Below are 26,957 nucleotides of genomic sequence, written 5' to 3' on the forward strand. Positions count from 1 at the left end.
CTAATTTAACAAGATATTATCTCATCTCTTATCCCAGTTCATCTGCCTCGTTTAATCACCTGACAAAAATCATCGTGAACTCATTTTTATTTGAGCTGATTCGAGGGTTTTCTTTCATTCATAGAATGTACAGTGCGCCTATACTTTAGGACTTGGCGACCGCTGCCAGAGATTCCATCTCATCATACCAGATAACTTGAGGGTGCGTGCGGTATGTTCAATCTCACCCTAAATCGGTTGGCATGGCCTACTTTCCTGAACATATTCTAAATATTGCTACATTTGGATAAAAGGTGCCACACGCACCATATACATCAAAGGGGATTCCCCCCCACTCTTCTTTCTATATTAGGCAAATTAATGATGTATTGTTCTTTCGATTACTCTCATATTTCCATGACATCATTTTTACCCTATCTGTTTAATTATGGACTTTTGTCCTTCGATTTCAACTGTTGTACAGTTCTTTCAATTTGGGCCCATATTTGCATGTTACCATATTTTCTTTAACAACCCTACCATTTTCTCTAGGACATCCCTCGCTATGCAACAGATTATGTAGTGCACAATTTTTCCCTTTACATACATCAAGGCTCCACGAATGTCATACTGCGCACAAACCATGGACTTCCAATCGTTGCTACTGTAAGACTTGATGAACGTGGTGACTCCTATTTTGGCACTGGCTTTTGGAATGAAATTGCAAAGTTTTATGTACTGAAAGCTGGCACTAAAATTGCACTGCACATAGAAGGGCCTGGTCATGAGATATATGCTAACTTCCCCGACAAAATCATCCATCCAGACTTTGTTCGAAGTAAGTTTTCTTTTCAACTATCTGCATATGTTGACTTACCCAGCTATGTCAAATGAATTGTGTAGTATTTAAGCAACCAATTTCTATTCCCTTATCCTACTATATTCCTACCTAATAACTTGTAGTTACCAATACACTTTTCTATTGCCCTGTTTTAACTAAATATTCCATGTACTCCCATTTCTATCAGAAAGCGCCACTGACAAGGAGACTCTGGAGGTGGAGAACGGGGTTGCCAACAAGCAGAGGCGGGGTGAGCTAGAACCGCAAGCGACTCTAGCAAGCCTAGACTTAATCAGCAGCCTCCCCGATGATATGTTGAGAGTCATCATATCCCTCCTCCCAATCAAATATGGGGCATGGACAACCCTCCTTTCCCGGCAGTGGAGCCCCCTATGGAACTCCAGCCCTCTCGACCTCATCGACACCCACGAGCTCTGTCATGGCTATCGCAAAAGCTTGGATGCGTTCTCCAAGATCCTCTGCAGTCTCCTTGGCCCAACCAAAGGCCTTAGAATGGGCAAGTTCTGTTCCAACAGCAAGGACCGAGCCAATCTTGATGTCTGGTTTTGATCCCCCGCCCTAGATCAGCTCAAGGAGCTCACTTTTGATGATGGGCATGTGCGGTCGCTGCCAACGTCCGCACTCCGCCTCGCGCCCACGCTGCATGTCGCCAAGTTCAGGAACTGCCATATCCCGCCTCTTAATGACGCGCCCGCTCTTATTCTACCACGACCGAAGCACCTCGAGCTTGTCGCCATATGCCTCTCAAAGGGTGACATGGAGCGCCTGCTCCGTGGTTGTACTGCACTCAAGTACCTTCATCTTCAGGCGATCAATGGGTTGAGTACCTTCCACATCACCTCCATGACTCTCCGGACTATTTATGTGTGTTGCTGGTGCGGCAGGAAGACATCGCAAAAGGTGGACCACGGTATGGTCATCCAGGACACACCTACACTTGAGAGATTACTTGTAGTTGATGAAGAAGGTCCAACAAGAATCAATGTCATTTCGGCGCCGAAATTGACAATGGTGGGCTACTCGTCTGACAAATACTCTGAAGTTGTTATTGGATCCACACCCGTTCAGGTACAACGACTGCCTTCTACCTCTCCTTCTACAAATTAACATTATTTCTAATTTTGAAGATGTTTGTTCGCCTGCCATTCAGAAAATGATTCCGACAAGCTTGACCCTGAAACTACGCATAGTGAAGGTCTTGGCACTAGAATCTATCGGGCCCGTCCTGGAGCAAGTTGTCAGTTTCCTGAGATGCTTTCCGTGCCTGTAGAAGCTATATATCGAGGTGATGTTCCTTTCTTGTTAAATGTTAACCATAAGGGAGTTCAATTTGTGACACCTTTTTCCAAGTTTACAATGACAATGTACTATGATTTCTGAAGGTTCTTTTGGAGGATTTCAGTACATACATGCCCCCACATATTGGTTGCTTGATCCATATGGTTACAATCAATATCTCCTTTGGATTCATTTGTACTAGTTTTCTTAGGGAACTTTTCATCCACTCCAACATCTTGTGAAGAAGGCTACATTTTTCTAGAATGTAATCAAATGCCCATGTTAATCATGTCAGATTGAAGATGGCATGTTAGTGCATTTTACAAATCCTGCAAACCAAATAGCTAGGCCTATAGTAATGTTCAAAACTACATGTAGGCACTAACATGTTTTCTTCTTTTGCAGATAAGATTAGGCCCAGTGGTGGATAATGTGATACAATATAACAATCACGTTGAATGCCTAGATCCGCATCTCTCAGAAATTACTTTGAACTCCTACCGAGGGACCTTACCGGAGATTATATTCGCGAGGTTCTTTGTTCTCAGAGCAAGGGTGCTGAAGGAAATGAGGTTTTCCCTACATTTATTTCACAAAAATGAATGGTTTGTTGATCAGCGCCGGCGCCTGCGGCAGAATGGAGTAGGCTCCAGAAATGCTGAATTTCATTTTGGAACTTCAGATGACAGAGTAATCGAAAGTCATCGGGTCAACCCCATACATGACTTCTTAGTGGCTGACCCCTTTGCAAAAATTGTGAGGTTTCGAAGCCAGACTTAGAAGCGGTAATATTAGTTTGAACCTCTCTGATATCCATGTTCAGCACATCACCGCGAGCGTTTGCAACTGATGAGCTGAATTTCATTTCTAATATCATTTTGAACCTTGTAATCTTCGAATTTGAGCCATATAACTCTGGAATTTGAACCTTGTAATATTTTGAGATTTTGTGGTACAATCGTTACCGGCAAGTCTCTTTACTCGTTTCGTAACACATCATCCCGTGATCAACTCCTTGATCACATTGTGCACATTATGATGATGTCCTACCGAGTGAGCCCAGAGATACCTCTCCGTTTACACGGAGTGACAAATCCCAGTCTTGATTCGTGCCAACCCAACAGACACTTTTGGAGATACCCGTAGTGCACCTTTATAGTCACCCAGTTACGTTGTGATGTTTGGCACACCCAAAGTATTCCTACGGTATCCGGGAGTTGCACAATCTCATGGTCTAAGGAAATGATACTTGACATTAAAAAAGCTTTAGCATACGAACTACATGATCTTGTGCTAGGATTAGGATTGGGTCTTGTCCATCACATCATTCTCCTAATGATGTGATCCCGTTATCAACGACATCCAATGTCCATGGTCAGGAAACTGTAACCATCTATTGATCAACGAGCTAGTCAACTAGAGGCTTACTAGGGACATGGTGTTGTCTACGTATCCACACATGTATCTGAGTTTCCTATCAATACAATTCTAGCAAGGATAATAAGCGATTATCATGAACAAGGAAATATAATAATAACTAATTTATTATTGCCTCTAGGGAATATTTCCAACAGTCTCCCACTTGCACTAGAGTCAATAATCCAGTTCATATCGCTATGTGACTAACACTCAAGGTCACATCCCCGTGTGACTAACACCCAAAGAGTTTACTAGAGTCAATAATCTAGTTCACATTACCATGTGAATAACACTCAATGAGTTCTGGGTTTGATCATGTTATGCTTGTGAGAGATGTTATAGTCAACGGGTCTGAATCTTTCAGATCCGTATGTACTTTGCAAATTTCTATGTCATCTTGTAGATGCAACTACTACGCTACATTTGGAGCTATTCCAAATAACTGTTCTACTATACGAATCCAGTTTACTACTCAGAATAATCTGGATTAGTGTCAAAGTTTGCATCGGCGTAACCCTTTACGACGAACTCTTTTACCACCTCCATAATCGAGAAAATTCCTTAGTCCACTAGTTACTAAGGATAACTTTGACCGCTGTCCTGTGATCCATTCCTAGATCACTCTTGTACCCCTTGACTGACTCATGGCAAGGCACATTTCAGGTGCGGTACACAGCATAGCATACTATAGAGCCTATGACAAAAGCATAGGGGACGACCTTCGTCCTTCCTCTTTCTTCTGCCGTGGTCGAGCTTTAAGTCTTAACTTCATACCTTACAACTCAGGCAAGAACTCCTTCTTTGGCTGATCCATCTTGAACACCTTCAAGACCATGTCAAGGTATGTGCTCATTTGAAAGTACCATTAAGCGTTTTGATCTATCCTTATATATCTTGATGCTCAATGTTCAAGTAGCTTAATCCAGGCTTTCCATTGAAAAACACTTTCCAAATAACCCTATATGCTTTCCAGAAATTCTACGTCATTTCTAATCAACAATATGTCAACAACATATATTCATCAGAAATTCTATAGTGCTCCCACTCACTTCTTTGGAAATACAAGTTTCTCATAAACTTTGTATAAACCCAAAATCTTTGATCATCATCAAAGCATACATTCCAACTCCGAGATGCTTACTCCAGTCCCTAGAAGGATTGCTGGAGCTTTGCATACTTATTAGCATCTTTCAGGATTGACAAAACCTTCCGGTTTGTATCACATACAACCTTTCCTCAAAAAACATTGAGGAAACAATGTTTTGACATCCTATCTGCAAGATTTCATAAATAATGCAGTAATCGCTAATATAATTCCAACAGACTCTTAGCATCGCTACGAGTGAGAAAGTCTCATCATAGTCAACTCCTTGAACTTGTCAGAAAAAATCTTAACGACAAGTCGAGCTTTCTTAATGGTGATACTTACCATCATTGCCCGTCTTCCCTTTTAAAATCCATCTGTACTCAATAGCCTTACGACCATCGAGCCGTTCTGCCAAAGTCTTCACTTTGTTTTCATATATGGATCCTCTCTCGGATTATATGGCCTCGAGCCATTTTGGAATCCAGGCCCACTATCGCTTCTCCATAGCTCGTAGGTTCATTGTTGTCTAGCAACATGACTTCCAAGACAGGATTACGTACCACTCTGAAGTAGTACGCATCCTTGTCATCCCATGAGGTTTGGTAGTGACTTGATCTGAAGTTTCATGATCACTATCATAAGCTTTCACTTCAATTGGTGTAGGTGCCACAGGAACAACTTCCTGTGCCCTGCCACACACTAGTTGAAGAGATGGTTCAATAACCTCATCAAGTCTCCACCATCCTCCCACTCAATTCTTTCGAGAGAAACTTTTCCTCGAGAAAGGACCCGATTCCAGAAACAATCCCTTATTGCTTTCGGATCTGAGACATGAGGTATACCCAACTGTTTTGGGTGTCCTATTAAGATGCATTTATCCGCTTTGGGTTCGAGCTTATCGGCCTGAAACCTTTTCACATAAGCGTCGCAGCCCCAAACTTTTAAGAAATGACAGCTTTGGTTTCTCTAAACCATAGTTCATACGGTGTCATCTCATCGGAATTACGTGGTGCCCTATTTAAAGTGAATGCGGTTGTCTCTAATGCCTAACCCATAAACTATCGTGGTAATTCGATAAGAGACATCATGGTATGCATCATATCCAATAGGGTGCAGTTATGATGTTCGGACACACCATCACACTATGGTGTTCCAGGCTGTATTAGTTGTGAAACAATTTCCACAATGTCTTAATTCTGTGCCAAACTCGTAATTCAGATATTCATCTCTATGTGTCATAGATATTTTATCCTCTTGTCACGACGATCTTTCAACTTCACCCTGAAATTACTTGAACCTTTCAATAATTCAGACTCGTGATTCATCAAGTAAATATAGTCAACATCTACTCAAATCATCTATGAAGTAAGAACATAACGATATCCACTACATGCCTCAGCACTCATTGGATTGCACACATCAAAATGTATTACTTCCAACAAGTTGCTTTCTAGTTCCATTTTACTGAAAATGAGGCTTTCAGTCATCTTGCCCATGTGGTATGATTTGCATGTCTCAAGTGATTGAAAATCAAGTGAGTCCAAACGGTCCATTTGCATGGAGTTTCTTCATGCATATACACCAACAAACATGGTTCGCATGTCTCAATCCTTTCAAAAATGAGTGAGTCCAAAGATCCATCAACATGGAGCTTCTTCATGCGTTTTATACCGATATGAATTACGTGGCAGTGCCACAAGTAGGTGGTACTATCATTACTATCTTTTGGCATGAACATGTGTATCACTACGATCGAGATTCAATAAACCGTTCATTTCAGGTGCAAGACCATTGAAGGTATTATTCAAATAAACAGAGTAACCATTATTCTCCTTAAATGAATAACCGTATTGTGATAGACATAATCCAGTCATGTCTATGCTCAACGCAAACACCAAATAACAATTATTTAGGTTTTAATACCATTCTCGATGGTAGAGGGAGCGTACGATATTTGATCAACCTCGGAAATACTTCCAACACATATCGTCATCTCACCTTTAGCTAGTCTTCGTTTATTCCGTAACCTTTTGTTTCGAGTTACTAACACTTAGCAACCGAACCGGTATCTAATACCCTGGTGCTACTAGGAGTGCTAGTAAAGTACACATTAACACAATGTATATCCAATATACTTCTATCGACTTTGCCAGCCTTCTCATCTACCAAGTATCTAGGGTAATTCTCCTCCAGTGGCTGTTCCTCTTATTACAGAAGCACTTAGTCTCGGGTTTGGGTTCAACCTTGGGTTTCTTCACTAGAGCAGCAGCTGAATTGCCGTTTCATGAAGTGTCCCTTCTTGCCCTTGCCCTTCTAGTGGTTTCACTAACCATCAACAATTGATGCTCCTTCTTTATTTCTACTTTTGTGGTGTCAAACATCGCGAATATCTCAAGGATCATCATATATGTCCTTGATATATTATAGTTCATCACGAAGCTCTAGCAGCTTGGTGGTAATGACTTCGGAGAAACATCACTATCTCATCTGGAAGATCAACTCCCACTCGATTCAAATGATTGTTGTACTCAGACAATCTGAGCAAAAGCTCAACAATTGAGCTTTTCTCCCTTAGTTTGCAGGCTAAGAAAATCGTCGGAGGTCTTATACCTCTTGACGTGGGCACGAGCCTGAAATCCCAATTTCAGCCCTCGAAACATCTCATATGTTTCGCGACGTTTCAAAACGTCTTCGGTGCCTCAACTCTAAGCCGTTTAACTGAACTATCACGTAGTTATCAAAATGTGTATGCAACATCCATAGACAACGTTCGAGGTTCAGCACACTGGGCGGTGCATTAAGGACATAAGCCTTCTATGAAGCAATGAGGACAAACCTCAGTTTACGGACCTAGTCCGCATAATTACTACTATCAACTTTCAACTAAATTTTCTCTAGGAACATAACTAAACAGTAGAACTGAGGCGCGAGCTACGACATAATTTGTGAAGACCTTCTGACTATGTTCAAGATAATTAAGTTCATCTTATGAACTCCCACTCAGATAGACATCCCTCCAGTCATCTAAGTGATTACATGATCCGAGTCAACTAGGCCGTGTCCGATCATCATGTGAGACGGACTAGTCAACATCGGTGAACATCCTCATGTTGATCGTATCTACCATACGACTCATGCTCGACCTTTCGGTCTCTTGTGTTCCGAGGCCATGTCTGTACATGCTAGGCTCGTCATGTCAACCTAAGTGTTTCGCGTGTGTAAATCTGGCTTACACCCGTTGTATGTGAACGTAAGAATCTATCACACCCGATCATTACGTGGTGCTTCGAAACGACGAACTTTCGCAACGGTGCACAGTTAGGGGGAACACTTTCTTGAAATTTTAATGAGGGATCATCTTATTTACTACCGTCGTTCTAAGCAAATAAGATGTATAAACATGATAAACATCACATGCAATCAAATATTGACATGATATGGCCATCATCACTTTGCTCCTTTTGATCTCCATCTTCGGGGCTCCATGATCATCATCGTCACCGGCATGACACCATGATCTCCATCATCATGATCTCTATCATCGTGTCTTCATGAAGTTGTCTCGTCAACTATTACTTCTACTACTACAGCTGACGGTTAGCAATAAAGTAAAGTAATTACATGACGTTTATGTTGACACGCAGGTCATAAATAAATTAAGACAACTCCTATGGCTCCTGCCGGTTGTCATACTCATCGACATGCAAGTCGTGATTCTTATTACAAGAACATGATCAATATCATACATCACATATATCATTCATCACATCCTTTTGGCCATATCACATCACATAGCATACCCTGCAAAAACAAGTTAGACGTCCTCTAATTGTTGTTTGCATGTTTTACGTGGCTGCTATGGGTTTCTAGCAAGAACGTTTCTTACCTATGCAAAAACCACAATGTGATATGCCAATTGCTATTTACCCTTCATAAGGACCCTTTTCATCGAATCCGATCCGACTAAAGTGGGAGAGACAGACACCCGCTAGCCACCTTATGCAACTAGTGCATGTCAGTCGGTGGAACCAGTCTCACGTAAGAGTACGTGTAAGGTCGGTCCGGGCCGCTTCATCCCACAATGCCACCGAATCAAGATTGGACTAGTAACAGTAAGCATATTGAACAAAATCAACGCCCACAACTACTTTGTGTTCTACTCGTGCATAGAAACTACGCATAGACCTAGCTCATGATGCCACTGTTGGGGAACGTAGCAGAAATTCAAAATTTTCCTATGTGTCACCAAGATCTATCTATGGAGTCATCTAGCAACGAGGGGGGAGTGGATCTACATACCCTTGTAGATTGCGCGCGGAAGCGTTCAAGAGAACGGGGTTGATGGAGTCGTACTCGTCGTGATCCAAATCACCGATGATCCTAGCGCCGAACGGACGGCACCTCCGCGTTCAACACACATACGGAGCAGCGACGTCTCCTCCTTCTTGATCCATCAAGGGGGAGGAGAGGTTGATGGAGATCCAGCAGCATGACGGCGTGGTGGTGGAAGCAGCGGGATTCCAACAGGGCTTCACCAAGCGCCGCGGGAGGAGGGAGATGTGTCATGGGAGGGAGAGGGAGGCGCCAGGGCTCAGGTGTTGCTGCCCTTCCTTCCCCCCACTATATATAGGGCCAAGGGAGAGGGGGGGGCAGCGTTGGCCCTTCCTCCAAGGAAGGGTGCAGCCAGGGAGGAGTCCCACCTCCCCAAGGCACCTAGGAGGTGCCTTCCCCCTTTAGGACTCTTCCTTCTTCTTATCTCTTGGCGCATGGGCCTCTTGGGGCTGGTGCCCTTGGCCCATATAGGCCAAGGCGCACACCCCTACAACCCATGTGGCCCCCCGGGGCAGGTGGACCCCCTTGGTGGACCCCCGGACCCCTTTCGGCACTCCCGGTACAATACCGATAATGCGCGAAACTTTTCCGGCGACCAAAACAAGACTTCCCATATATAAATCTTTACCTCCGGACCATTCCGGAACTCCTCGTGACGTCCGGGATCTCATCCGGGACTCTGAACAACTTTAGGGTTACCGCATACTAATATCTCTATAACCCTAGCGTCACCGAACCTTAAGTGTGTAGACCCTACGGGTTCGGGAGACATGCAGACATGACCGAGATGACTCTCCGGTCAATAACCAACAGCGGGATCTGGATACCCATGTTGGCTCCCACATGTTCCACGATGATCTCATCAGATGAACCATGATGTCAAGGACTTAATCAATCCCGTATACAATTCCCTTTGTCTATCGGTACGACACTTGCCCGAGATTCGATCGTCGGTATCCCGATACCTTGTTCAATCTTGTTACCGGCAAGTCTCTTTACTCATTTCTTAACACATCATCCTGTGATCAACTCCTTGATCACATTGTGCACATTATGATGATGTCCTACCGAGTGGGCCTAGAGATACCTCTCCGTTTATACGGAGTGACAAATCCCAGTCTTGATTCGTGCCAACCCAACAGACACTTTCAGAGATACCCGTAGTGCACCTTTATAGTCACCCAGTTACGTTGTGACGTTTGGCACACCCAAAGTATTCCTACGGTATCCGGGAGTTGCACAATCTCATGGTCTAAGGAAATGATACTTGACATTAGAAAAGCTTTAGCATACGAACTACATGATCTTGTGCTAGGCTTAGGATTGGGTCTTGTCCATCACATCATTCTCCTAATGATGTGATCCCGTTATCAACGACATCCAATGTCCATGGTCAGGAAACCGTAACCATCTATTGATCAACGAGCTAGTCATCTAGAGGCTTACTAGGGACATGGTGTTGTCTACGTATCCACACATGTATCTGAGTTTCCTATCAATACAATTCTAGCATGGATAATAAACGATTATCATGAACAAGGAAATATAATAATAACTAATTTATTATTGCCTCTAGGGCATATTTCCAACAGATGGTTCTAGAGAACAGTACTACCCTCCACTTCCAATTGTAGCTCCTTGGCCCTGAGATTTAAGAGTTCAAAACTAGTGCACTATACTAGAAGTATAGTACATCGCACTACGAGTTGAGAAAGTAGTGCTAGTACTGCTATAGTACAAGTACGTAGTAAATAATAGCCTCACCGCTTCGCTAAGGAACGATCAAGGAGCTACAAATGGAAGGGACGAGGCCCTGCGGTTACTATGCTCTTATCTCCTCCTCGCCAGATCCCCTCCCCCCGAAGAGAAGGCAGTTTGTTGCTGCTCACATGGATTCGCCAAGCGGTTCACCTCCTCATCGGTGCTGGGAGACCTTGGACGATGATCCTCTGGGATAAATCACACGCTGCTCCGACGTCCTCACCGACGCAAGACTCGGTGTTTCCTACACCTACTTTTTCAAGACGGTGCTTAAACAGGCTTGGGAAAAGTCCATGCTTGTTGGTCTTCCATGCGTCCTCGAGGAGAAGGTTCTTCTATGGGACAATCCTTCGAACAGTCCACCGCTCCCTGGCCATGGTTGTAGGTTGACTCCGCTAGAGTTGTCGACGTTGAGAGGTAGTCGGATTTTGTCCGATGAGCAGGTTAGTCATGGAGTTTGATCATGTATTGCTTAGTTATTCCATTTCCATCCCGTAATTTGTCCGCTGCCCACCGTCTTATATATAGGTCTGGGTTGGTGCCAACCAAGACTGGCTTGCATACCTCCGGCCAGATACCACCATCATTTTGCACAACATCCACTGCAGTTTGACCGTTCCCTTAGACCCCTTCTCCACCATTGGGATCGGCCTTTCGAACTGGATGGGCTTGAATACGTATGATGATGCCTACATGAGATTGAAGAAGATAGCAATTGCGGACCCGCCGACAAAACGACACAGCTACGATGATTACTATCTCATCGCGGTGTTCGACATAAGGATTTCCATCAATGCAAGAGGCAGTAGCGGCAGAGGCTATCGCATGTTGGCCGCGACAGATTTGTACCCCTACACGTTCGAAGACGTTGTGCGCCATCTAGGCTGCATCTTCGCGGTGACAAGCCATGGGACTTGTTTCATCTGGTTTCCATCCTACGGTACGCGAGATTACAACGGAATGCACAAACCATCATTTGCATCCCTAACGGTACTCCATTATTTTGCAGGGATCAGTCATCCCCCGATCAAAATAAGATCACCGATCCTGGATGTGCATTTGCATCCGCCATTCGGTGTAACCTGGAACCTTGTAGCTGACTTTGGCATATTGGGATCAACTATCTTAGCAGCCGTTACCCATGGTACCACTGATGTGCAACATGGTCACACAATCTACCACGATGGGACTATCACCATCTACCCAGGTATTCCATTTAGTATTATATTTTTTAACCCTCTTGCCTTCTCTTTCATTGTTGTACTACTTACTTGTACTAGTAGGAGTACTTTTTACCTTGGAGGACATGTATAGCTAAGCTCGGCCCTTGAAGACTTGAACCCACTAGCTGCCACCATTTCTGTTTTTCCATGTCTTACTATCTCATCCATGTAGCCAAGAGTGCCTATATATGATAAGCTGGTTATTTTACTTCCTCTATACTGGAGTAGTACTATTTGCTGCACAGTATTACTGACTGCCATATTTGAGCACAACAATATTATGCATGGACCTTGACTATGTACGCCACCATGTGTCCAGATCTGAGATGCCGCGTGTACTAGATGAACGGCGCCAAGTTCGACCCCCGTGATGCTACGTGGGTGCTGAGGAACACTCTTGGAGAGTGTACTCACTTTTCATTGGGGACAGCTACCCCATTGTGAAGTGGATGCCACCTTCCATGCACGACACCGAAGGCCTGCCGTTCATGAAGCATGGTTGTGTCTTCAGTGTGCACCGCCAGATGAACGAGATGCTGGGACACACTATCCCTGATTTATGCCACTTCAGCTTGGATGAGTCTCCACCGTGTGGAACCGGACTAGAAATCTACGACAATGATTCCCGTTGCACAAGCTATGGATCGTGCCATCCATGAAGAACACCTGGGACTGGAACCTGGAGGAGGACATGTAGCCCATCTATAACGTGTAAGTGGGGTATGGTAAATTGTGAACGGTAGCGCTATGAATATATGTAGACTAGTCGTGCACAAATGTATCACATGAATTGGAGATGAACTTGTGTGGCATACTGGCATTTGTCATTTAGAATTTATTACTAGTAAATGTGTTATTTGTACGTGCAACTTGTGTGGTTGTTGCACGGGCTCCAACATGCTCGTTGAGAAAAACAGGTGGCACAACTTTGGATATAGGTGACGTGGCGGCATCATACTATAGCATCATTCGCTATAGTTGTAGCATACTCCTACTAGGACGACAACTCCTATAAAACCTTGCGCTTGGATCTTTGCCTCTTCGGGAAGTTCAACAGTTCGTACTCATGTGAACCTTGCACTTGGCTCTTCGCCTCTTTGGAAGGTCCAACAATGATGATACTACATTACAATATGCTTCTGGAAATCTGTCACTGATTAAACTACTCCACGTCCACCGCGAGGGCGAGGGCGAGCGAGATGGGGAGGGAGAGGGCTCTATAGTCAAAACCCTCTCCTCATCCTGCTAGCCACCGCATGCGTGGTGTAGGATCGAAAGTATGTCTAGAGGGGGGGTGATTAGACTACTTGACCAAATAAAAACTTAACCTTTTCCCAATTTTAGTTCTTGGCAGATTTTAGCTATTGTAGGACAAGTCAAGCAATCATCACACAATTCAAGCAAGCATGCAAAGAGTATATTGGCAGCGGAAAGTAAAGCATGCAACTTGCAAGAATGTAAAGGGAAGGGTTTGGAGAATTCAAACGCAATTGGAGACACGGATGTTTTTCCCGTGGTTCGGATAGGTGGTGCTATCCTACATCCACGTTGATGGAGACTTCAACCCACAAAGGGTAATGGTTGCGAGAGTCCATGGAGGGCTCCACCCACACAGGGTAACGGTTGCGCGAGTCCACAAAGGGCTCCACCCATAAAGGGTCCACGAAGAAGCAACCACCCACAAAGGGTCCACGAAGAAGCAACCTTGTCTATCCCACCATGGCCATCGCCCACACAGGACTTGCCTCACTAGCGGTAGATCTTCACGAAGTAGGCGATCTCCTTGCCCTTACAAACTCCTTGGTTCAACTCCACAATCTTGTCGGAGGCTCCCAAGTGACACCTAGCCAATCTAGGAGACACCACTCTCCAAGAAGTAACAAATGGTGTGTAGGTAATGAACTCCTTGCTCTTGTGCTTCAAATGATAGTCTCCCCAACACTCAACTCTCTCTCATAGGATTTGGATTTTGTGGAAAGAAGATTTGAGTGGAAAGCAACTTGGAAGGCTAGGTATCAAGATTCATATGGTAGGAATGGAATATCTTGGTCTCAACACACGAGTAGGTGGTTCTCTCTCAGAACATATGAGTTGGAATCGTGTATGTGTTCTGATGGCTCTCTGCACGAATGAAGAGGAGGTGGAGGGGTATATATAGCCTCCACACAAAATCCAACCGTTACACACAGTTTTCCAATCTCGGTGGGACCGAACCAACAAACTCGGTCGGACCGAAAATGTAAACCTAGTGACCGTTAGAGATTTTCGGTGGGACTGACATGCAACTCGGTGGGACCGATATGGTTAGGGTTTGGGCATAACGTAATCTCGGTGAGACCGATTACACAAACTCGGTGAGACTGAATTTGGTAATTAGCTAACCAGAGAGTTGGTCAGGCAAACTTGGTGGGACCGATTTGCTCTTTTGGTGAGACCGAAAAGTTACAAAAAGGAAACACTGAATTTACATTGCAATCTCGGTGGGACCGATCCGCTCTTTCGGTGAGACCGAAAAGTTACGAAAGGGAAACAGAGAGTTTGCAATCCCATCTCGGTGAGACCGAGATCCCTATCGGTAGAACCGAATTGCTAGGGTTTGGCAGTGGCTTATGACAAGTGAAACTCGGTGGCGCCGGATAGAAAGAATCGGTAGGACCGAGTTTGGCTTAGGGTTTAGGTCATATGTGGATATGGGAAAGTAGTTGAGGGTTTTGGAGCATATCACTAAGCACATGAAGCAAGAGGCTCATTAAGCAACACCTCATCCCTCCTTGATAGTATTGGCTTTTCCTAAAGACTCAATGTGATCTTGGATCACTAAAATATGAAATGAAGAGTCTTGAGCTTTTGAGCTTGAGCCAATCCTTTGTCCTTAGCATTTTGAGGGTTCCACTTTCACATCCATGCCATGCCAATCATTGAGCTTTCCTGAAGTAATCATCTTGGAATAGCATTAGCTCAATGAGCTATGTGTTGTTATGAATTACCAAAACCACCTAGGGATAGTCGCACTTTCACGTGGGCGAGGGAGAGGCGTAGTAAGCAAGCTTCTCCTCGTTTGGCGAGTTGACGGGACACATCAAAGCAGTACTAGTACTAGTCCATACTGCGTCCTTTTCGGTTAATATGGCTTAATTTAAAACGAGAAAAATACACTAGCAGTCAACGTATGTAACAATACACTCTTTACGGTCACTATATATAGTTTTGCGGTGATTATACGATCACTTGCTCATCGTAGAGCATCGTATTGCACCCTACTGACCGGCCACATAGTCGACGTTGCACTTTGTTGACTGGTTAAATTGTCACCTGGTTTCTGGGTCCCACCTGTCAGTTAGCAGAGCAAAGAAATCAGTTAAACAAAACTTTACGCAGGCGCGACAGGAGTCCAACCCTTGTGCATGAACTACCCTGGCTGTGTATGTGAGTGCATGCACGTGTACTCTCCCGGTCTTCTAACAGAGTGTACATCAACTAAAAACAAAAAGTGTACATCTACACTTCCAATGCATTTTAGCCTTTAATCTAAATCGATATTGATTGACTAATGCACCAACTTGTGCTCTAGCTATAGGCTACATGTCTATCCTTAATTACAACATGCAACAACCTTCATTTAATCTTCTTCTCTCAATGGTCGCATACACACATAAGTCCGCTACTTTTGGGAGTTAATTATGCCCTAGTCAATGTGTAAATCTCTAAATGTAAAGAATTTCACGAACGTAGGGAGTAGGTTGAGCACTTGAGCATGAGCGTGTGTGTTGCGTCATGTGTTGTGTGCCGCATGGGTGCGTGAGTGTTGTGTGCGTCCATGTGTACGTACGTCTGAGTGTTGTATGTTGCATGCATGCATTCAAGAGGCTTTTACTCCCCATTGACATGTTCATATTTCAAGCTTCCTCTATTCCCTCCATATGGTGATACTCCCTCTATTCCCAAATACGGAGTAAAAGCCTCCCTCTGTTCCGAAATATTGAGTGTTTGTCTTTCTAGAGATTTCAACAAGTGACTACGTACGGAGCAAAATGAGTGAATCTACACTCTAAAATATGTCTACATACATCTGTATGTTGTATTCCATTTGAATGTCTAAAAAGACTATATTTAGGAACGGAGGGAGTAGAAAATAAACATTAAGTTCTCTTGTTTTCCCTCCTTCGTCATGGTGCACAACCAAAGATGACTTATTCACCTGGATGGAGGGAGTAGATGGTCAAAGTTTGACACAAAATTAATGCATTGGTAAACAATTTTTTTGAGGAAAACGAGTGCATTAGTTGAGTGTTTTTGCAAACTACATAAAATATTCCACCACTCATCATCTACCTTGGTTGATGAGATTTTTGAATTGAGCCCTATAAACCGGAAAGGGGGTAGTACTAGTACTCCTACATTATTGGTGCCGGGTGCCTTGGCCAATGTTTCATCTTGTTGGACAGGATGAGCGTAAAGGCATAGGGATACTGTAGATAGGAAGTCTTCGCGATCCATTATTCCCCATCTCAGTCAAAGAGAACTATTCAACTAGTCTTCATAGTGAAGTGACAATACACGCAGCAGCAGATGGGACACTTAATTAATAAGCTGAACCAGCATGTTGGTATTACTAAATCATCCTTACCTAGGAGTACTACCATCATGTTTGCCACTGGAGCACGCTTCCGCAAATACGCCTACGCACCTCTCTCCTCCATTAACTGACATATGGGCCCTCTTGAGGTAGACCCACATGTCATCGACGTAACTATTTTACACTCCGAAGGATGGTATATCCTGGTAGTAGTACTAGTAGAATTGAGATTTAATGAACTTGCTTCCCCGTCTTTCACTCTTCTTCCTCCTCTCTTCCCCATCGTTGGCCGCACACCATTCCCCCGCTCACTGCTCGCCCGCCCGTGCCATCTTCCTTGGTAGCTCGCGCGTACCATATACCCCCGCTCACTGCTCGGCCACACACGCCATCTTCTTCGCTTGCCCGCCCGAATCCACTTCCCCAGTGGCTCGCAGGCACCGAAAACCCCAATCACTCAGCGCCCTAAAAACCCTATGGAAGAACTGACTAACACGCAGAGCCGCAATTGGAATTCCCTCCCCGATGTTCTCTTGGAGCAAATCTGTAATCGTATGGACCTGCTCAGCACCGTCCGTCTGGCTGCATGCTCGGTGTCTTTGTACCATCAACTCGTCTGCAACCGGCCGACTCTTTTCAAGACACCCTGCTTGCTGATTCCCGATCCTCGCAGGTGGCCCAGACACCGACTTGATGATCCTACAGAGGTTTCCGTGGTCCCCCCTCGACATGCTACCACTCCCCGTCCACCTGTCCTTCATGCGCGGCCACTACTGGGCGGACATGAAGGCCAACTGGATCGTCCTCATCCACCAATCCGGTAGTCTGTGGTGTCTCGTGGATACTTGCACCCAGTGAGAGATCACCCTTCCATCGTTGGATACTTCCACCATCGAGCCTCGCGGCCCGCCGGACACTCCTGCCTACTACGCATGAGGCGCGTCGAGCTTTTGGCTCGACCTCTGTTTGCTGAAAGTTGTAATCTGCGAAGTGCCCACACCATTAGAAGACTACATGGATTACAAGATCATTGCCTTGTTCAACATGGGATTATTCTATCTGGAATCCAGTCGCCATACATGGTTATGGCTCATCGTCAATCCTGTTGAGGCAACATTTCTGTCTGATGCTATAGTGCACAATGGCATCGTTTACGCGGTCGACGCACAGATTGGCTGCCTATACTGGTGGAATCTATCGTCGTGTAATTGTTCCATCTCATCTCATCTTTACCTTATGAATATGTCTGCCTGTTCATTGTTACAAATTTAGAATAGATAGTATGTCTATAACCACATCATTCCTATATGTTCCTCTCATTTCCTAGATTTTTATGACCACACATGTTATTGTTAGAGTTGATATGAGAACAATTGGCATCTAATGATTGTTAGAATAGATATTATGAGCATAACCTCATGATTGCTATATGTTACTCTCATTTCCAAGATTTTTACAGCAACGCATGTTATTTCTTAGAATTGATATGAGAATAGTAGTAAGTGCTATGGTAGAATATGTGTAGGCCCTGTCATAGCTGTTTTCCTCTCATTGTTACATGATGTTTGAAACATCACTAGTGCGTGTCGGTCCTAAACAAACGGTTTAAAACCCCTTTCCGCGACGGCATTTGGAATATTCGCCAAGTGAGTGTGGGCGATAGGGGGTCCTTCCAGATGACCTAGAAACTGTCGGGGATAGGGCCCCTACAGTACTCCTACTCTATTTTTGCTTGCATTGCCATCACAGTCGGTATTTTGTGGTGCTATGTTTACGATGCGCGACCCATCACAAACGGTTCACTATTATAGAACGTGTATGATGCACGGCCCATCACAAACGGTTCACCGTTAAGAAGATTAGCTAATCGTCGTATGAGTGCCAGACAGGATTACGAAACGTCGGACCATCATAACATCGTCGTACACGACAACTATCACACACGCTATTCTGTGGTAAAATGTTTACGATGCATACTTCATCAGAAACAATTCATGGTTGCGAATCTTGTACGATAAGGCAACTAACACAAACGTTTAGTTTGCCCGCACTGTTTGTGATATTGTCTGACATCGCACACGCTTTGCAAACGGCAACTGTGTGCATGCTTGCACACGTTTCCTCTTTGTGAACCATCTCGGATTATGGTGCATATCGCAAACGTTTGTGTTTTACCAACCGTGTGTGCCATAACAACCTGTAGAGCGTAATTTCACTGTAATTTAATTGTTGCTTTTCCAAATTGTACTGGATTTGGATTTTAAGTTGAATGTATGCTACAGCTTTATTCATATCCAGCAGGTTCAAACAACCAATGCATTCTTTGATTTATAGGTACATATGTTCAAGAATTACATAAGAACCAAATAAAGAATGATGAACCACAATTGTATACTTGTACTATTAAAGATGGTAAAGAAAGAGGCGAAATATATTCTGGTTGCTGAACAAGGTGAAGTGGAATGCCCATATTGTGCCCTCCTCCATGCAGAAGGCACGCACGATGCTAGTCCAACCCCTTGTGATGGCCGACCGCCCATCCTTCACGGTCTTTATGAAAACATCTAGATAATCATCGTGTTCTGGTAGAAATACTTTAACCTTTGCATGCCCACCAATCCTGTAGTTTGAGAGGTAATCTTGAGTAAACTGCTTTGGCAAGCACTGCAAAGGAATAAGATTTCAGACATTGTCATCTAACACAACTCATTAGGGCAGTAAAAAGAAGGCTGCAGAGTTCTTACTTACCATCCCGCAGTTTGTTGTTGTCTTGGATAAAGTGTAAATAAATAGTTAAATTGCCATCTTTGGACCCATTTTACTAACAATCTTTATCAGCTTCCTCACTTGATGCCGGTTCATCGATATCTCATTGCCCCATACGCAGAAAGGGTCGAAACGCGGATCTTTACCAATGACATATGTACCTAAAAGCACCAAGTTAATATTGGAAGCTAAACAGCAATGGCACAATGATGTAGTACAACACTCTTTTATAATATGTCTATATACATCTGTATGTGGTAGTCCATTTGAAATCTCTAAAAAGAACAAATATTCAGGAACGGAGGGAGTGTCTTATAACATCCAATATACTGACATATTAGATGAATTAACCGTCACATCCCTAGTTCTAGTACGCACTAGGCTAGCCCTTCTTGTGTGCATCATGTTAATTTTTCAATTATAGTTGAAATGGGGATTGCCTAAACCCTAGCATTAAAGGAATTCACTAGGTTCACCTAAAATATTTTCAGTAAGTCTAAATGGCTTTCAAAAATGTTCATCAATTATGGAAAAATACTGTAAACAGTAGCCAGAGGTGATGCACATTTTTTCCATGACATATTTGGGCTCTGAATTAAATCATACTCTATTTGAATTTGGGCACTTAAATACTATAAAATATTTAAAATGTCCAAATAATCCTAAACTAAAATGTTCCATGTTGGATATATTCCAAACACTGGCCATGAGCAGTTTGGTGATTTTTGAGTGTGCCTAAGTATTTTTAATAAAGCCAAACACAATTACAGAAAATAGAAAAGAGAAATAAAAATAGGAAAAGAACAGAGGCTTACCTGGAACTTACCTGGCGCCCGCCAAAGCCCACCTAGCCGGCCCAGTTGGCCAGCCCAGGCCACCTCCTCGCGCGTCGTCTTCCCCATGCCCTCTAGCATCGTGCGTGGCGCGCGCACAGCCGAGCCACAGCTACCTCCTACTTCCACCTCCTTCTACCTCCCTGCTCGCTTCCTCGACCCCCTGGAGACGCCACGCGCCCCCCTCGACGCTCTCTCACTCTCCCCATGCTCATCCCCTCCTCTGGCTCCCTCCCCCCTCTTCCCCGAGCGCCGCCGTCGCCGCCACTTGCCATAGCCATGCCCGCCGAACTCCCCTCGCCGCGCCGACCCGCCTAGGAGAACCGCAGGGTGGTCTTCATCATCTACGAGGAGCCACGCGACGTCGGACACCCCGCATCGCCGGCTACCTCGTCTTCTTCCTCCTCTGCCGCCGAAGATCGCCGGCGCTCGTCCGTCGTCCATGGCGCCTCCCCGAGCCCGTTGAGTCCTCCGTTGGAATCCCAGTGAGCTCCTCCGTCTTCCCCATCACTCCCCACGCTCTAACTTGCGCGCTAGCGCTAAACCCGCGAGCACCCGAGCTCCGGCCATTGCCCGACTCGCCGCCGCCGCCGCCGCTACATGCTGCCCCAGCACACACCGCTGCCACCACTGGATGCGCCACATCGCGAGCTTTCTAGCGCGCCCAGCCGCTCGTCCGTCCGACGCCGGAGATGGCCGGATGAGGAGCGCCGCCGCGTCTGCTTACCGCCGGCGATTAGTCGCCGGATTAGATGATGTGGCCCAGGCTTAATTAGCACTAACCACCGATTAGTTAACCCCTAGCGTCCTTGATAGACGGGCCCCACCCGTTAATTAACCATAGGGTTATTCCATGTTTAATTTAAGCTAATGCCCGTGGCCCCACCGGTCTGTTTGGCCTTGCCACCTCAGCGTTGACTGACCCCACTGGTCAGCCTCTACTGCTGACGCTGTTACACTGACATGCGGGACCCACTGGTCAAGGTTGACCTGGGTCAGCGCTGTTGACCTGCTGACGCAGGAATGACACAGTGATGATGCATTAATTGACTTTTGGGTTTTAAAATAATTCAGAAAATTCCAGAAATTAGTATAAACTTCAAAAATTCATAGATAATCAACCGTAGCTCCAAATGAAATATTTTATATATGAAAAATGATCAGAAAAATTCAATCTATCCATCTGTACCATTCTCATGCATGTTTGAACAACTTACAGCCACTGTATATGACAATTTGAATTAATGGCATTTAAGAAAGCACATATGGAATTTGAATTTGAACCTAGTGTTCAAACCAACTCCATTTAACTTGTTGCTAGTTGCATAAGCTCAATCAACAGCATATTGCCATGTCATGATCATGCATCATATTGTTGCATCGCATTGATTGTGTTCTTCCTTGTTTGCCGGTAATTGTCCCCTCTCAGTAGACGACGTTCCGATGATGAGATCGATGACACCGATGAAGAACTATACTATCTTTAGAAGTGCCAGGCAAGCAAAACCCCCTTGTTCATTCCGATACAGTCCCACTCTCTCGCTCCTCCTCTCTTTTACTGCATTAAGACAATAATGATTCAACTGTTACATGCTGCGGTAGTTGAACCCCTTTCCTTTGCATGACCTGTCATTGCCACAGTAAATAGATGAAACCCACTAGCATGAGTAGGAGTTGTTTGAGCCCTGGTGTGCCTACTCATTCATGCTTGTTTGTCATGTCTGCTATTGCTTACAGTTGAGTCAGGTCTGATTCATCGGGAATTAATTGGAATGGTGATGAACATGTCCTACTGTGTGTGAGCTAAGTGTGTGAACACGATTTGGTAAAGGTAGCGGTGAGAGGCCATGTAGGAGTACATGGTGGGTTGTCTCATTGCAGCCGTCCTCAGGAACTGAGTTCCGTGTTTGTGATCCATGAACAGTTACTACGACACATTGGGCTCCGGGCGCTCCAAGCTCTCTCGACTTATTAATCAACCTAATCTCTGTCCAGGAGTTGCAACTAGTTTCTGGTGTTTGTGGTAGTGTTAGTAGTCTACCAAGTGGCACCCGGTACAGGTGGGCTTGGGACAGACTAGGCATAGTGGCACGGTGTACCAAGTGGCACCCGGATGGTGGGCTTGGGAACCCTGCTCACATCGTTTGGGGACGTGAGCGACACCCCGGCTGGATCTCCTTGCGGATGGAACCCGAATAGGCGATAAACCTGGACTAGAGACTTGTTGGTTAGTCAGGTCATGGCTGACTCCCTCGCCAGTCTTCCGCTTAAAGGTGACCGAGATACACGATGTGTACATGGTGGTAAGTGGCGAGAGCGTGTGTGAAGAAGTACACCCCTGCAGGGTTATCATTATCTATTCGAATAGCCGGATTCCTCAGATATGGAAACTTGGACCCCTTGCATAGTTCATAGACAAGTGAAAGTGGATACTCTAAAATGCGCAAGATAAGTGTGAGTGCTATGGATGGCGTTCTCGTAGGGAGACGGGAGCGGATCCATAGTGGTGTATTGGTATGGTGAATATGTGGACTCGTGTGCGCCACCTCAAAGAGTTGCTTGCGGTCGTAGTTTAGGTTAGACACTGAGTCAAAGCTCGCTTGCTGCAATTAAACTCCACTACCCCCTTTGTTGATACCGATGCATATGTAGTTAGTTCTGATGTAAGTCTTGCTGGGTACATTTGTACTCACATTTGCCTATTTTATGTTTTGCAGAGAGACTTCAGTCTCGCTAGTAGTTCCACATGGACTTCGACGTTTAGCTTGTTACCTCAGCTATGATCTTGTTCCCTTGGGAGGGTCTTGTAGATAGTTAGGCTTCTGAGCCTTCTTCATTTGTAGTTGTCTATACTCAGACAAGTTAAGCTTCCGCATGTGCTTGTTGCTTGTATGTTTTGTATGTTGGGTCATGAGACCCATGTTTGTAATATCTCGCTCCTCGGAGCCTAATGAATAAATACTTTGAGTCGTAGAGTTTTGTTGTGATGCCATGTTGTATTTACACATATCGAGCATATTGTGTGTATGATTGAAATGCTTGGTATGTGTGGGATCCGACAACCTAGTTGTTTATCCTTGGTAGCCTCTCTTATGGGGAAATGTAGTCTTGTGCTTCCATGAGCCATAGTAGTCCGCTACAGCCCAGTTCACCGGAGTCCTGCTAGCCCCGGACTACTGCTTCAGAACACTTGACTGGTCGGCATGTGTTTCATTTTGTTCCTGTGTCTGTCCCTTCGGGGAAATGTCACGCGGTGACATCCGGAGTCCTGCCTAGCCTGCTACAGCCCGAGTTCTCGGAGTCCTGTCAGCCCAGTGCTACAGTCCGGATTCGCACGCTGCTGACCGACATGCTCGATGTTGATTCATGTATGCCTGTCCCCGTAAGTTAGTGCCACTTTGGGTTCACGACTAGTCATGTCGGCCCGGGTTCTCTGTCATATGGATGCTAGCGACACTATCATATACGTGAGCCAAAAGGTGCAAACGGTCCCGGGCCATGGTAAGGCGACACTCGTGGGAATACAGTGTGTGAGGCCGCAAAGTGATATGAGGTGTTACCGGCTAGATCGATGTGACTTGGAATCGGGGTCCTGACAGCTTTGGTATCAGAGCCTGACTGCCTGCAGGATTACCAAGCCAAGTTGGTCGAAGTCGTGTCTAGAAATGCTTTAGTTATATAAGGGAATTGATTGTGGATGGGAACGTAAGGCTCTTTTTACTCGTTATCCTCATGACCTTCTGATCTATGTCATCTTACCTTTTCTACGGGGTTAAGAACTAGGCTTCTTTTCTATCTCTCAGGATGACATGTTACTAAACCGTAGTTGCCTAGGATTGTTGAGTTCAAGCCTCAATACAGCTCCTACTACTTCCATATGTTCATAGCTGGCCTCAGAACCTTGATATCGTGATGTTGAGTGGTTATGCCACCATTTTTGCAGGATGTCTCAAATCATTTTGAGCATTTACAAACGTTATGTTGTCCGAGTCATCCCAGGATTCTAGATAGTCTGATGCACTTGCAATCATTCCACCATGTTCCTGATGTCCATTTGGGCCAGATTAATCACACTAATCGGTGAGTTGAGGTACTCTGTTGCCTCGACATATATGTTGGAGCTATTATTATGACCCTAGGTGTTTTAGGGAGTCATCTAGTAATCTAGCCATGTTTTGTGTTCCCAGTGTGATGATTCTAGCCACCATTCTCAAAAGCATCTCGTGATGCCATTTAGAAGTAGGTATTCTATTCCTGGGTTCTTGAACCCAAGATTCACCCTAGTTACTTCATGTTGATAGTGTTTGCTAGTTCCTTTAGGATATTAGTAACCTTGTGATAGTCTTCGAGGTCTGTGGTATATCATTCTTCCTAATACCATGAACCATCCTTGGCGGAAGTTCGTTGAACCAAAAGATCACAATAAGAGTGCTCTTGACGAGTTCTCCATTCAAATTGTGAATCTGCCAGTCCTTCTTCTTCTGCGTGGGTTATCTGGAGGAAATATGTTGAACTTGTTCGACATACTAATCCATGCGTCCACAACTCAAAAAAAATTATATGTTCCTTGAGTTGTCCCCCTTTAGTTGTATTCCGACCTTAGCCTATAAGTTGATAGTCAAGAGTATATGTGCATTCGTGTTTATCGGTGCCTTCTACTCTCGTGGTCCGTCAAGCCATTCTATTCCGGAATGACAAGGAGAAACAAACTCCAGTACCTTGTCCACTTCGAGGATTGGGTCAAAGTAGTTGTATTCCACAGATCAAAATGCCAATTCAGCTTTTGCTCTGTTCTACCTTGGAGTGTCACCCTCTTTCATATCAAGAATGACGTGAGAATTGTACAATCTCTTATGAATTCTTGATATAGTGATACTTTCGCCATCATTATTCATTTCTTGGTCTCCGTGTTGGTTGTAACCGGAATGCCGACAGGTGAACCGTGATGTGTGAAATCAATACTCCTAGCAACCGTGTTGCTCGGTAGTTAATGGACATTAGTATCATTCTTAGCGTGTTGGTTATCAAATCACTATTCTAGGATTGATCGTGCTACCTTGTTCTTATTTCTGCTGCACTCTTCGATCTTTGAGTTAGGATTGAATCCCTTGCTCTTCTGATCATGCCGTCTTGCCTTGAAAAGCAATATTGTTCTCGAGCTTAGAGACATATCGGTGGTTTGTGATTTTCCGGATATCTTCACGGAGGTATCACCAGGTCGTCCCCTGGCCGATATGTTGAGTTTGTGATCAAGTTGGTTTTCCAATAAACCACTCTTTCTCCAAGAATCTGTGTTGGATACCCCTGAGCTAGTTGGTTAAGCCAAACAACAACTTGGAGAGTTGGAAGATAAAAGCTTGTCTAACTTAGTTCATTTAAAGGGATATCTTGTTTTGTGTGTGTGTTGAAGAAAGATGATGTCTTCATGGGTTGATCCTCATGATCAATTGTTGGATCTATTGTCTTGTACAAACTTTGATTTGAGTGTGGGATATTCTCAAATTAAATCAGAACCAGCGATATTCATAATGTTGTCGTACTCGTGGTTGATCCCTCGAGCATACACCATTACATCTTTTGGTCTGACCAATGCTAACACTGTGTTCACTAAATTGTGGAATTCCATCTATATGGAAGCCTTGATGACTTGTTGTTGAGCCCATCAGCAACATTTTATCTTCTCCATGATTCATGTTGAACATTAAGCTAGTGTTGGAAACTTGTGTAAGAATTTTCTTCATGTTCCATTCATGAAGGATATGTTGGATGAAAGAAGTGACTTCCTCTAATTCATGTGCATTTGATGCAAGTTTCCGCCGTGAATTCGAGAAAGTTTGTTTTTGCTTCCTTGGAATCATCCCAAGTTAGTCACGCATGTGCGAAGTGCTCTATAGTTTGACAGGTTGCCCGCCTCCACTCCATATGTGTTCCTAGCACACCAAGCCACTGACTGGTTTGTTCGAGGAAAAAGAGTTGCTGTGCGAATACTAGTTCATGCACAGAATTCCAATATCCTTGAAGATGGTTCCCCAACAGAACTCGGTACTGTTTTATTATAAGACTACTACATGATCATGCTTGTTTGGGACAGTGTGTTCAGATGTATGTAGCAGAACCAGCTCATGTTTTTGAGCTTGCTATCGTAGTTCATTTCCCGATAATCTCGCAACGTCATCTCGTCGGTCTGTGTTGCAAACTTTCCTCTCCAGACATGCTGTCTGAAATATCCCGTTACCAACCAGATCTGAATCTCAGGAAGATATGATGGTTGGGTCATTCCCAGTATTTGCATTTTGCTCCCAGCTTGCACCCGTCATTGTGTCAGTCTGCCATGGTCCCTTCCATCTCCGATGATAAGCAAAATCATCCATTACGTTGTCTTCAACAAGGTAGTCCACATCATCCATCCTAGCCGGAGTATGCCATTCTTTCGAACCCCTTCCAACGATTGATTGTGATTACCTCAGGCTGGTATAAAGAGTTTCAATGATCTTTGTATCAAAAGTAATTCTTTTTTCCACTTAAGGGAATAATTCCACGAGTCACCTTTCCTGAGGTGCCCCGTTATGGAATCATGGCAATTTTCCTCGCTACTTTGAAACCCTCGTCAAATTGCTTCTTCCATCCCTCCTGATGCATGTTTTGCCTCTCAGCTCCAGAGATGTTTCTATGTCTCTTTCCATGAGTTGATCTTGTGATCATTAAGATGATCTTAAGTTGCCCGAACCTCAGGAAGATCGATTCTTCTTAAATTCTCCCTTTCTACTCGTTGTCATGTTGGATGTAGTTCTCAAAGCAAGACGTCGAGATCAAGGTGATGCAATGAATCAACATCCTCGTG

Source organism: Triticum dicoccoides, chromosome 6A, assembly GCF_002162155.2.
Source record: "Triticum dicoccoides isolate Atlit2015 ecotype Zavitan chromosome 6A, WEW_v2.0, whole genome shotgun sequence".
In the NCBI taxonomy this organism is placed as follows: Eukaryota; Viridiplantae; Streptophyta; class Magnoliopsida; order Poales; family Poaceae; genus Triticum; species Triticum dicoccoides.